This window comes from Humulus lupulus, chromosome 9, assembly GCF_963169125.1.
Source record: "Humulus lupulus chromosome 9, drHumLupu1.1, whole genome shotgun sequence".
NCBI lineage: Eukaryota > Viridiplantae > Streptophyta > Magnoliopsida > Rosales > Cannabaceae > Humulus > Humulus lupulus.
In genome coordinates this window covers 155,830,683-155,845,767 of record NC_084801.1, presented here as the reverse complement: position 1 = coordinate 155,845,767, position 15,085 = coordinate 155,830,683, and the positions used below count along the sequence as shown (strand labels likewise).

Sequence of the window (15,085 nt, the reverse complement as noted above, 5' to 3'; positions counted from 1 at the left end):
CAAATGAAAAATGGAGCGAATGAATTTAAAGAGGAAGACAAGAAGGTTTTTATGTGGTTCTGCAGTTAATTCTACCTAGTCCACGAGTCTATATTTATTAAGACTTTGAGTTTTCTGGAAATTCTTCAAAGATGAATTACCCAGAGCTCTCTCCCAAGAAATTAGAAGTCAGAATTCGATCCTTTAAAAGTGGTGATTTCTTCTCTATTTATAGGGAAGGTGTAACTCCCATTTCTTTTTACAAATTATAACAATTATGAAAGATAAGAGAAGATGTTTTTATTCATACTTTTAAGTGCATTACAATGCTAACCGAAGGCTAGAGCTATTAAGTAAAGTGGAAGAATAACTAATGAATATGCAACTATAACATTCATGGGCATTTCATTAGTATAATACCCATAGAATGATGCTAAATACAAGCAAACAATCACTAAAGTTATGAAAAATAAAGAGAAATTCATGATTTGATGATGAATTTTTATAGAAGGTTAAGAGGTGAAGAAGTTGTGCAAATAAATGGTTGAAGGAACAAGTATTTATAGGACAAAAACTAGCCGTTTATGACCGTTGGTGAATAGTGATCATGACCGTTGGGGGTATAGTTGTTTTCTATTATGGGATTTTAACAATTCTAAGTTGTTGAAGTAACCAACAGGTGGGAATAATTAATTTATGGGTGTTAGAGAAACTTTTTCAGAAAAGTTTGTGAGTCAAAAATGCTGGACTAAGTCATATAAGAAGATTGGGAAATTTTCATTTTTTTACTATTCACCGGGTACTATTCATAGTGGGTCCCACAGTAGGGTCCGTAAGGGTCCCACAGTAGGGTCCACATGGGTCCCACAGCGGGGTCCACCCCATGGGTTCCACATGTTGACGCAGTAGTGACACATTGATGACTTAAGCAAATTACTATGCTTGATATTTTGAATATGTTATTATTCCACTATGCTTATTATTTTTAATATTTTATTAGAATAGTATCCCAAGTTTTTCCTATAAATAGCCCTTCCAAAACTCATCTTGAAATCACAAAAACCTCATTTTTCTTTCTCTTACTATACCTAAAAATCTTCATAACATCCTTCTAAAGTTCTAAACCTCGGAGATCTAGGCGAAGTTCTGTCCGTAACGCTAGCCTACGAAAACCTTTTAGGTAAGCTCTTCCCGAGCCTTTCTTTTCAGTTATTTAGTTATTATATATGCATAGATTATTTTACTATGCCGTTATAATGCCAAAAGTTATATATAGATTATTTTACTATGCCGTTATAATGCAAAAATTTATATATAGATTAATTTACTATGCCGTTATAATGCCAAAATTTATATATAGATTATTTTACTATGCCGTTATAATGCCAAAATTTATATATAGATTATTTTACTATGACGTTATAATGCCAAAAGTTATATATAGATTATTTTACTATGCCGTTATAATACAAAAAAAATTATATATAGATTATTTTACTATAATGCCAAATTTATATATGGATTATGTTACCATGCCATTATAATGCCAAAATTTATATAGATTACTTTACTATGCCATTAAAATGCAAAAATTTATATATGGATTATTTTACCATGTCGTCATATTTTACAAATGCCAAAATTGAAATATAAACTATTTTTTTTATGTATCTTTATAATACTAAACTTATATAGGCTATGGTCACACTTTGGACTATTTGGACTTTTATTATATGACCTCATTCCCTATTATTATGGACTGATACTATGACCTGGACATTTCCGTATGACCATGACCATGACTTTTAGACCAGGATCTTGCCATGGACAATTATAGTATGACCATATGCCTGGACATAAAATAAACAATAAAATAAGAAGAAAAGAAAAATAGAATAACAACAATTATAAACTAAAATTACATCATGTAGATTTTATGTAAGTTAATAGTTTGTGCTTTTACCAGGAAGCTAACAATTTCGGTTGTTTTATCAAGACGCAAGGTAAGTAGAATCCTCATCTACAATACAAGTATTTTATGTGTCTTATGTGCATTTATATGCTTTATATGCTAATCTGTCATATTGTTCTTATGCATAAGTTATTTTCAAGAATGTTATATTATGCATAAGCACGCTTAATGTTCACAGACAAGTTATTGAAAACGTTAAAGTAGAGGTGCTGCTTGGGAGACCTAAGTCCCAAAAATGTAAGGAGGGAGATGTACGTCCCTATATGATGAATGTTTATGAGGGAAATTCCCTATTATCATGTTTATGTTCAGGTGGGAATGTGATTCCCTATGTAATGCCGGCAGCAGCATCCTCTAGGGCCCAAAAGAAAGGAAAGTGAAAGAAAGAAAGAGAATACATAGCATGTTGCACGTTTATTTTAATGCATATGAGGTAGTTATTCTGCTTACTGAGCCTTAGCTCATCAGTTAATGTTTTGTATTGTAGGTAAGAGGCCCCAAATATAAATCGTTGATGAGTATACGTGGAGCCAACATGACTGTACATATGGGGCTGACCTGAAGGGAGTGGAGTTCTGCTATGCTATTTTATAAATAAACAAGAAACTTGGTTTTATTATATTTCATTAAAAGTATTTTGTGAACTTTATCATTTACTTAAAACTTTAAAAGTATTTCATGAACTTTGTAATTTACATAAAGCTTTTCAATTTATCAGTTGGATACATTTTCATTTCTACGTTAAGGTGTAGTAACACCACGAAAATGATTTATAAAAGTATTAAGATTTGTATGTAAGATAAAGTTTTTATTTAGTTCTGAGTATTGTGTGGTTTAAGGTTATAAACATTATTTATGTATTGTTTAATAAAGTTTTTGTAAATTCAGAATTTCAGTATTGTCGTATTTAGGTTAAAATTTGTTTTTACACTATATATGTATGTTAAGAAAGGAGGTCGTTACAGAAGGTTACAGAGTTCATTCCCACATATTTCGGGAAGATATTCTGTATATCAATTGAAATAATGATATTAAATGCAATATCTCCTATTTCGATGGAAACGTCCCATGGAAATCGGGAACGGATAACAGATTAAATGTTATCCCTTAAATATTGGGATTACACAACAATAAATATGTTCACACGTTATGGGCTATCCCAGGTGACTCATCAGGTCTTCGAGATCAGCAATCGGCATTGTGACTGTCAAGATTTACGGAACTGTTACGAACTTGTCAGCCGACTTCAGGCCATGCTCGAGATAAATAGGTACCATCGGGGCTGTCACACCCAAGCTTACACTTTCCAAGTTTGGACTACCTTATCTGAAGACAATCGGTAAAAGATATATCCCAGTGTCGTGCCATTTCGAACTCAGAAAATATCCCGAGGTTACACATCTTCGAGGTCGTTGTTTTACATCAGAGATTTTACGGCTGGACCATATGATGTTTTCATACATTTCGAGCTTACACCTGACGAGCCCAGTCTTCGGGGTCATAACCTCTTGTCTCGAAATCTGGGTGTAACACAAACACTACCTATTACATATATAAAACACTGTCAAAAATCAAATACAAAATAAAAGAAAATATTACAACACAAATACATACACCAAATTTGGCATTTTTCAACAACTTCAACATTCTACTAACTTCTTCATTTCTTTCTTCGACCAAAATTTGCAGCTGCTTAACATTGGCCTCAAACTTTTCCAACCTTCTAAACAACCCTCCTAAATCATTCATATTTCTTGCACCATGTATTGGGTCTACCCATCTAAGAAATCGACAACCATCATTCACATTTCTTTGCAAAACAATAAGAAAAAAATGGCACATTACAACAATCCTTAACACTATAACCCCATTTAAAAGAAAAACAATTAACTAACAACTAACCTTGCAATTTGGGCAGCCATAAAACCTTTTACCTGGATTATCAACTGTCCAAGAAGTGCGGATTACAAACTCGAAACTACAATCACAAATGGGTTTATTCAATTGAAGATCTTCCTCATACCTTATACCACTATTGATTGAATTGTTGGAATAAAACATATCTGCTGGATGCCCATGAAAAATGAAGGTCTTTGCTGGTGTAGATTGAGAGAAAAACATTGAGAATAAGCCAACTAAAAGGAAGAACTAGGGTTCCTAACAAAGACCCTAAAAGCCAACTAAAAGGAAGAACTAGGGTTCCTAACAAAGACCCTAAACCAGTATATAAAGAAATTCTTTCATCATTTTATTTTTGGTATTATTTGTAAATAAATTTTTCAACTACCTCTAACGTGTTAGGCCACATAATAGAGGTAAATTCTAGATCACAATTTTGTTATAAATATTGAACGAAACTGGAAGGAAGTCTCACAATTCAACACACTCAATAGTTGGGGGGGAATTTTTAACAGGCTTAAAAACTGAGGGGGCACGATTGGTATTTTCCATAGTTCGAGGGGGAGGGGGGTATCCTAAATAGCCAAATTTAAAATACGAAATGAAATTAAACATAATTAAACAACAACAACAATTTTTTTTATAAAAAAAAACAATGACAATAAAATAGTTAGATCCTCCAATATCATTAAAATAATGAACCATACTATTAGAAGTATGATGAGATGATTGGTACTTCGCGCTTTGAGATGCACTAATTGATCATTTGTGAGAGGAATATGCTAATTTGCAAAATTAATGTATAATTATTATTGTACTTTTCATCTTTTTTAATTTAGATGTAATGTTAATTTTTTTTAAATGTAATGTTTAATTTTCATAATGTAGCAATTTAAGTTAAGTCCATTAATATTTTTCTTAGTGTTAAAATTATTATTACTTAATTATATATGTTAATGTATAAAATTAATATTTAGTAATTAGTTAAATTATTTATTGATGAATAAAAATAATACTTTTTTTTATTTTTCGAAGTAAAATTTAAAGTAATGATTGGAGATGAAATAGTAATTTAAAGTGAAAATAGTGAAAAATGAAGATAAAGTTTATTTTAAATGAAGTTATGGTTGGAGATGGTTTTAGTATACATAAGATATAATTATAATTATATTTAAACAATAATTAATTAATTGATAATTAAATCATTTATTCAAATTAACTAATTATAGTTTGAACATTGATTTAATATTATCTATCAATTTGACATCAATTTGTCATAATTAATAAATTTGGCTAAATTTCTCTTTTCTTCTCTAAATTCCACATCTAAGTAAAATTGTCCAAATTTGACACAAAACAATTTTGACAATCCCAATTGATAATTGAATCAATTAATAGAGACTATCTAGATGATTTAATCAAATGCATTGTGGGGACCATGGACCCATGAATTCAAGCATCAATAAGTTACCATAAAATTATTATCGAATAATTTCACTACCTTATTATCGAAAAATTTCACTACCTTATTAATTTCTTGTGACTCCACTAAAGACTAAGAATTGCACTCTTGAACTCAAAGAACACTTTTCACTTAAAGTAAATGTGTTATCCATTATTACAACCATAGTTGTCATTCAATCATCTATAGATGATCTACAACTGAGTCTGGTGTAAATTACCATTTTACCCCTCATTATATTTTATCCTTAAATTCCACTAAGTTTCTTGTAAATGATATTTTCGTGAAATTTAATCACAAAAAATGAGTACTCAATCATTTAACGTGTTGAACCAAAGTATAAGGTGATCATCATTTCACTTCTTAATCTAGCCCACTCAAGTATACTACCAAGTCCCCAAGATGTAAGTATAGGCTAGTTCGTAGGGTAAGCTGGTAACAAAAAAATCCAAAGGACTTGAATTATACAATCTGTTAGAATACTAGTCACTCAGAATTGAGATTGAATTGACCTATGGTGAACTTTATGATATGAGTATCTTAGATAATAACGATACATTTACTTGTCTATCTAAAGTCAATATCGGTCCAGTCCGATATAACAAATACATCCGATCTTATCTACTGTGCTAATGTTCCGGAAAGAACATAACACTACAATGTGTAAGTAGATCATATCATAGATTGCCAAGTCAGTGTAAATCCTGTGCACTGACTAATCTTAGGACTAACTTATTTTGAACATATAATCATACTTATATTCTACTGTTATTACGTCACTATAAATATGATTAGCCATATGCTCGATGTTTAACCCAATTTTGACTGGATGACATGGCTGCTGCGTAAAAGACACGTGGCTTCATACAACATTAAATTTAGAATGCTTGTTGGAATGAGTAGCTGCTCAAGAAGGCTATGTCAGAATATAAAATGTTGTTTTGCAAAGAGCCAATAACCTACTCGATGATGGAGCATACTAGTGACATCTCATGAAGCTGCTCGGAGTACAAGACTTGCTTGTTAAGCAGTACGCTTTACCCAAAGATCTGGGTTTCACGAGACACTATCAAATATTCCAAGATATTTATGAAACTGATATTTAAATTGTATTATTCCTATAGTATTTGAAAATGTAAATAAATGTATTGATCCCACACCTACACATGTAGGACCTAGATTTGCTTGTAAGGGCCAATAGCCCATTAAGACTCTCTATAAATAAGGGGTTTATTCAATCATTAACCCTAAGGGAAATAGAAGGGAAAAGGAGGAGAAAAAGAGCTAGATATTTCTTTTGTAAGCACTCTACGTACAAAGCCTCTTCGAATTGTATTCTTTTTTCAGGTTAAGAAACTTAGTTGAACCCTGCTTCTTCTTGATCTTAAGAGTGACGTTTTTTTTATAAATAAAAGCGCATGTGGACGTAGGTCATTACCAACTCTTGGGGCTGAACCACTATAAAATTATTTGTGTTGTTTACTTGATTCCAATTCATTTAATTCTTATTCTGTCGTATAAATTGACTTAGTGTCGTTGACTAAAACGGTGGTCAACACTCGGGATTTGAAAAAATTGGTAGAATTGGTTCCCTTAATTTCATTGATTCACCCTTAGGGAAATATATACAACCTTAACTATTAAGATTAGGGTCTAAGCCCATAGTAAATATACACAAAATACAGCTCATATACAAGTATTCCTTAATACCCCCCCCCCCCCCCTCAAGTTGGAGCATGAAGATCACAAATGTCCAACTTGCGAAGTAAATACAAAAATTTGCGCTTGTGGAGTGCCTTGGTGAAGATGTCGGCGAGCTGATAATCAATAGACACATGAGTGGTAGAAATAATGCTGTCACGAATGGCATCACGAACATAATGACAATCAACTTCCATATGATTCATAAACTCATGGAAGACAGGATTATGAGCAATATATAGGGTGGACTGACTATCACGGAATAAGCACATATGAGGCTGATGGGCGACACCCAGACTAGCAAGCAATGCCTTTAGCCATTTCAACTCTGAAGTGAGTGTCACCATAGTACGATACTCGGCCTCAGTAGAAGACTGAGAAATCATATGTTGTTTCTTGGTTTTCCAAGAGATTAGGGAAGAACCAAGAAACATTATCCAAGCAGTAAGCGATCATCTAGTCAAGGGGAAAATGGCCCAATCAGAGTCACACCAACCTGTCAGTGACAACTCACAATCAGCACGAAGAAGAATGCCTTAACCCAGACATCCTTTTAAGTAACGAACAACATGAAGTGTTGTATCCCAATGATCTTAACGAGGATATTGTATAAATTGAGCCAAAATGTGTATAGTATAAACCAATTCAGGACGAGTGAAGGATAAGTAAATGAGACAACCCACAAGCCATCTTTACCTTTCTAGATCAGCAAGCAAATGACTGTGGGCAAGAGTCAGATTGTGTTTTTGCTCAATAGGAAAACCAACGAGATGAGCTCCCAACAAGCCAGATTCGACAATAATATCAAGAGTGTACTTCTGTTGGCATAGAAAAATACCTTCAGAATTCTGAGAAACCTCAATGCCAAGAAAATACTTCAGGATGCCCAAATATTTCATATGAAAGCATTCATGCAAATAGGCCTTGAAATGATCAACATCGGAAGCATCATTACCAGAAAGAATCAGATCATCAACATATACATGGACATTAAGTTGGATCAATCCATGATGGAGAGTAAACAAAGAATAATCTGAATTGGATTGAAGAAACCCATATTTCTTCAAAGCTAACTTAGCAAACCAACACCACGAAGCTTGGCGTAAGCCATTCAACGACTTCTTGAGGCGAAAAACTAAAGCGGTGTGTTGACGTTGAAGCCAGGAGGAAGTTTCTTGTAAACTTCTTCATCAAGATCATTATGCAGAAAAGCGTTATGAACATCCATCTGATGTTAGGCCCAATTTTTTACTGCAACAACTGCTAAGAACGCACGAATAGTGACCATTTTTGTAACTGGAGCAAAAGTTTCATTATGATCAACCCCCTCAATCTGATGATTGCCAAAAATAACAAGTCGAGCCTTAAGTCGCTCAACCTGCCCAGCAACATGATATTTGTTTTTGTATACCCATTTAGAGCCAAAAGCCTTTTTGTGTGAAGGTAAAGCTGCCATTTCCCATGTTTTATTAGATTCTAAAGCACAAATCTCATTTTGGATAGCCTCACGCCAACCTTCATTTTGCATAGCTTCTTTAAAAGAATGAGGCTCAATGCCAGCAGTGATAGCTGCAAGAAAAACACGGTGTCATGGAGAAAGCTTATTACAATTCACAAAAATGTGCTATAGGATAAGAAGTACCCGAGGAGTTGAAAGAAGGCGATGAACATGTAGATGGACCCGAAGATTGTACAGTGTGGGTAACAAAATCATGATGAAGGAGCGAGGGGCACTTATCACGCAAGCCTTGGCCTAATTCATCGGCAGACACAGTTGGAGGCACTACAACAGCAGGCAATGGAGTCAAAGCAGGGAGCGGGTCCTATCTATCAGAGTATCATTCCCAATCTCAGTCGCTGCTTGGTCTTCAACCAAAACAGACTCCAAATTATCCAAATAATCAACAGCAACCCCCACATTGGGAGCAAGTTTCGTCAAGGAAGAAGCAAGCATGGGAGAATTAGTGACATTCTCATAAGGAAATTCATTTTCATGAAACTTTAAATCTCGTGATACAAAGATGTCACCTGTCTAAAGATCATACAACTTCTAACCATTTTTCCCATGCAGATAACCAATAAAGACACACTTCCTACTCCGTGGAGCAAATTTATTGCCTTTGGCCTTTTGATTGTGGGCAAAAGCTAAACAACCAAAGACCTTTAGTTCAAATAGAATTTCAAAAGGAGTTTTATTTTGCAGCAAACCAGAAGGAGTTCTATTAATGAGATAAACTGAACCAAGCACACATTCACCCCAAAAAGTGATAGGAAGATTGCCTTGGAACATCAAATCCCGACCAACATTAAGAATATGTTGATGTTTGCGTTCAACAGGACCATTTTGTTGAGGAGTCCCAACACAGGATGTTTAAAAAATAATTCCATTAGCTTCAAAATAATCCAGCATGCATTTAAACTCATTACCATTATCACTTCTTACTTATTTTACATTTGTCTCAAACTAACGTTCCATCATAGCAAAAAAAGAACACAAAACTTGGTAAACTTCTATTTTTGAACGCAGTAAATATACCCATACAGCACATGAAAAATCATCAACCAAAGTCAAAAAAATATTGTGCTCCACACGAAGAGGGTATCTTATTTGGTCCCCACAAATCACAATGAATATGTTAAAAAATTCTACTAGTTTTACTATCACTAACAAGAAAACTATCACATTTTTGTTTTGCTTGAGGACAAACAGCATATGCTTTATTCAATTTCTTTCTTGTAGTATTGGAAGTAATAGCAGGAACTAACTTGATGACTCTATCTGACGGATACCCCAGGCATCGATGCCATAACTTAAACTCTAAAATATTTGGAATCGTTACCACACGCACTGTAAGAATCCGCTGAAAGTAATAGAGTCCATCCTTACGTTCACTGGCTCAAATCAAACTCTCCGAGTGTAACGCCCTAGATAGCCAAGACCATTACACTTTGTATTTTAAATAGTAATGGACTTGCTAATCAAGTCATTTGGTCGTAAACATGTAACTAGAAGTAATTAACGGATTAGGGTTAAAAAATTAGTTCGAAGGAATATTTACTTTCATTAAAAGTTTAAGTTCATACATGGATCCCAAAATAAACATTTAAAAATTCATTTGCAATCCAAAAGGGTGTTTATAACACAAGTTGGGCTAAGCAACAAAATTAGGGTTTAACCCTAGTTCCTCTGTGAATCCCCGACTGTGCTGGTTGAGCAAGCGGCATATGTACAGGCCGCCACCGAAGCACTCCAATTATTGGCTGGTCCAGCTTCCATTTTCCCTTACCTACACCACATAGCACCCGTGAGCCAAGGCTCAACAAGAAATCTTAAACATACTCATAAACAGTTAATAACATATTATAACCCTACTTATGCATGCATTCAATCCAGATAAGTGACTATAGAGTCACATCAGGGGCTGTTGCCCTAGGATAAGTGACTGTAGACTCACCCGGGGACCCATTGCCCTAGGATAAGTGACTGTAGACTTACCCGAGGACCCATTGCCCTATCCTCTATATAACCAGCCTTAGAGCTGGCCAAACATACCTAGCGCCTTATTTTTTAAGCGATAGTAGGATTGGTCAAGCGTATACCACGCTCCTTAATAGGCCTCACCATATCGGCCAGTGCTCAGCGCGGTATTGCCGCCCTTGACTCATAAGTCAAGCCTTTCAATCAAGTAAAACAGATAAGCATACATTATATATTACAAGTATGCACAACACAATTAACATGTCTAATAAAATGGGCCAAGCATGGTCATAACCATGTTAAATAACCGAGCCAAGCGCTAATCACATACTGGGTGTAGTTTTCTTACCTTTGGTCCAGGCACTGAATAGATAAAAACGATCCTCGAGCACGATCTTGTCCCGAGCCCTAGCAGTAGCCTAGTCACAACCATAAATAATATCATCATTATGATTCAATCACATAAACAAACTCTGGGACCAATCACGTGCCCTTGTAACCTCCAATTCCACCCAATGGGGTGGTGGAATCATCCCCCGAGCCCCCAAGTTCTTCCCAAGCTCTAAACATGAGGCTTGCTGAAATTGACATAGGGCAGGGGCGCCCAAACAAGTCAGAGAGTCCCCATGAACTCCCCTCCATAGTGCAGGGGCGCCCAAGCAAGTCAAAGAGGCCCCAAAGCCCTTCCCTGCTTAGCGTAAAGGCGCCACCTCGCAAACCCATAATTTATGGGTTTCCACCTGCGTTTTCTCCGAGCACAACTCATCAAAACTCACCCCAAGTGCCAACCCCAATCAGAATTGAGTCCCAAAATCAATATAATACAACTTAAGCAACACAGTAACGCCAAAAGCTCACCCAAATTCTCACTAAAACTCCAAACCAAGAACACCTCAAGAAAACAAGAAATCCATAGAAATCAAAGGAGAATTCGTACCTCAGCTGTGTAATTCGACCCCTAAGCTGCTGTTAAACTTCAAAAACTCCAACCACCAAATCACACCCCAACTTTCCTTAAGTACACCATAACAACAGGAAAAAAAAAACTCAAGAAAAGCTCAAGATCACAAAGAACTCAAGAATGGTTGGACAATTTCTTACCTCAACTGCCAAAAATGAATTTCCAATGAAGAAGATGGCTCGGCTAGTATCAATCTCTGCTTCCCCAGCCCTTAATTCTTCCCTTCAAATCTCCAAATTCCAAGTGAGAGCTCAAGTTGCTCCTTAGCTCCAAAACCCTTCCAAGAAGGTAACCAAGAGAGAGAGAGAGAGAGAGATAGGGAGTCACGTATGTAATGCCCCGGATTCCCTATTATGGTTAATGGCTGGATTAGTAGGCGGGGAGGGCCATAACTGTTTAATTATGCCATTAAATGTGTTTATGCATGTTTATGAGAATTATATTATAGTATAATGTTAAATGCATGCATGTGAGTCCACATTTGTTTATAGGGGTATTATGGTAATTTGGCCCGTTGAGGGTATAATTGTATATTTGTATGTGCGATAATGATATATTGTGAGACCACATTATAATGTGGATTGGTTCGAGTATTTCGACATGAGACGATCTTTAAACGAGATTTATCGGTTTGGTCATAACAGGTTTGAGCTCGGGGCTCGGGGTGAGTCTCGGGGTGATATTAAAGGTTATCGCGTTACCGGGGATTTTAGGGTAACGGGTTATGAAATATTGGTGTTTGAGGATATCGAGATTAGCGGGAATTCAGAAGCGTTAATTATAATTAACGGGTTTAGCGGAATGTACCAATTTTGCCCTTGGGGTGGCTTTGGAGGCTTAAGATGACATAGGGGCATTTTGGTCTTTTTAGGGGTGGATATATATGAACTTAAGTGGCTGAAGACTGTAGAATAAAACAGAGTAAAAACAGAGTTTTGCCTCCTCCATTCCCGTACATCACCCTCTTCATTGCTTCTTTGAGGTTTTGGAGCTCTAGTTGTGGATTCAAGCTAAAGGAACTTAGGGCTGGGTTGGAGACTTGGTTCTGATTGTGTGGGAAGTTCAAAACAGGTTCTAAGGTAAGCTTTGACCATTGAATTCAAATTAAGCTCTGTTTTTGTTCTAGCTTTTGATTCATGGAGTTTGATGTGGGAAGTGAGAATCAAAGGGGGTTTTGGTGTTGGTTTGTTTGAGGTTTGATGTGAGTAAGCTAAGGGTGTTGTTTGGGGGTTCAATTATGTGTTAGGAAGAGGTTCTATGAGGGTTTAAAGGTCTGGTTTGAGAGGGAATTGCACAGGGAGAAAAACTGGTTCGTGTGGCCGACTTAGCCATTCTGGGCTGGGCGCCGCGGCGCAGCAGGGGAGCGCCGCGGCCCTTGGCGTTTGGCAGGCAGGGAGCCTCTCTGTCTGGAGGTGCGCCGAGGCGCAGAAGCAGGGAGCGCCGCGGCCCTCAAGGCCAATTTTGCTAAAATGAGGTTTTTAGCTTGGGGATTCAAACCATAGGCCTCGGGGTTGGACCTAGTACCCGGTTGGGTAGTATTTGATGTCTCGGGGGCTGGGATTTGGTTTGGGAACCCTTGGTTATCATTTTTATTGATGAATCCTATATCTTGGTTATGACCAGGTGACCGTCGAGGAAGTTAAAGGTTGATCGTTCTCAGGGGTCGTTCATATTATAATACTCACTCGAACCAGAGGTAAGAAAACAGTATATGAATACAGTTGCACCCTGTATAGAAATATGGCATGCGTGGTTTGATATTTGAGGCATGCTGGTTGATATATGTGGACATGGATTGCATATTAAATGCTATTGAACGCTGATTATCTGCTTAAGACACTGACTAGTCAGGGACCGACTCTAAAGTCGAGAATCATGCATTGAATGGCTCTATGGCATTAATGCTAGACCGACCCTAGGGTCGAGGAACTTATAAGCGCTTGCCTGGTCTACGACCAGATGATTATAGCCAAGGTATATGACCCCGGTGACCGTTTGTCACAAGGCTAAGGGACGTTGTCCATAGTTTCGACTCTAGAGTCGTGAGGAAGGTTATGTTGGTGACTAATCACCTTGCACCTGTCCTAAACAAACTTATAAATGAAACACTTATCGATTAAGCCCTGGTGACCCTATCGTCACATGGCTAGAGGGAGCGATGCTCATTATTGTGACTTTTGGCTATTGTCACCTATTTGTTGGACTGATAGTCCTGAAGGAATAACTATGATCGTTGTTGATATTATATCATGTCTTGCTATGTTTTCTTGCTGGGCCTTGGCTCATGGGTGCTATGTGGTGCAGGTAAAGGAAAGGAAAAGCTTGGCCAGCCTTGAGTGGAGAGCTTGGGCGATGTAATGTACATACAGGGCCGCTTGACCGCCACGGTCAAGGAGTTCTCAGAGGGACTAGGGGTTTACCCTATTTTTGCCGCTTAGGCCGGCGGAGATTGTATATTTGGAATTGTAGCAACTCTTTTGTAACTTGAACTACTTGTAAACATTTTAAAAGGCTCATGAGCAGTTTATATACTTAATGAAATGTACCCTTTCCTTTTTACTGGTTTTATACCTTAACCTGTTAATGACACTTAGATCACGTTTGTAACCAAAGGACTCGGATAGCGGGTCAAATTTCCGGTTCACCGTTTACCGTAACTGTTATGGGGTAACCAGGGCGTTACAACGTAAATGAGCCAAGTGTTCAAATTTTGGCCAACTTAACTTAGCCCAAGGGTCCAAAATGACCAATTTACCCTCACCCAAGCCAATGACCCTTTAACCCAACCAAGGGCACTTTGGTCTTTTGCCACTATTTTCCACTAATCCTCAATTAACATCATATTTCCCAATTAATTCCAATATTCTCAAACGATCACCAAATAATTCCCATTACCTGATAAATACCGGTAATGTACTAAATTACTAAAATACCCATGGGCCCACCCCAAGCCGGGTATTTGATCCCGTTGTGACGTTTCCGCTAACTTGGTCACTAGGATCGTCTCGTGTCGAGTAAACCAAATATATCCACATAATAATGTGGTCTCAATTACAAATTACATATATTTACAAATATACCCTCAACGAGTCAAAATTACGAAAATACTCTTCTAATAAGAAACAGACCCACATGCATATTTAATACACTTAAACATCCATAAACAGTCATATCATAATATAACTCATGTAAATATGCATATAATCATAGAAATGCACATAATATCCATTTATGCCCTCCCAGTACACTAATCAAGGCACTAAGTCTGATTAGAAAATTTGGGATGTTACACCGAACGTTTGTCCTGTATATCACATAAGAATCAGTAAATCATAAAACGAATTTAGAATCATCAATTAATTGTGACATTGAGATTAAATTGCAATGTAATTGTGGTACAAATAAGACATGCTCAAGTATCAACCCATAAGCCAAAAAAACACGGTCGGTCTTAGTAGCAATTGCATGAGTTCCATCAGGTAACCCGGCAGAGCACGAAGAAATAGTATTAGCATTGGTGAAACATGACTCATTCCCAGTAACATGGTGAGAAGCACTTGTATCAATAATCCATGATAAAGAAGAAGACTCACCTATGATCTGATCATGGTGGCGATTAGTAATCATATTTAA

The 15,085-nt window shown here is 36.6% G+C and overlaps 1 long non-coding RNA gene across 1 annotated transcript; it reads left to right on the top strand.

Annotated features, from left to right (window-relative positions):
* Window positions 1-1,052: 1,052 nt before the first annotated feature.
* On the top strand, window positions 1,053-2,743 carry LOC133802255 (uncharacterized). The gene is made up of 3 exons (XR_009877223.1): window positions 1,053-1,159; window positions 1,946-1,982; window positions 2,439-2,743. It is a non-coding gene; the product is annotated as an uncharacterized LOC133802255 (long non-coding RNA).
* The last annotated feature ends 12,342 nt before the right edge of the window (window positions 2,744-15,085 follow it).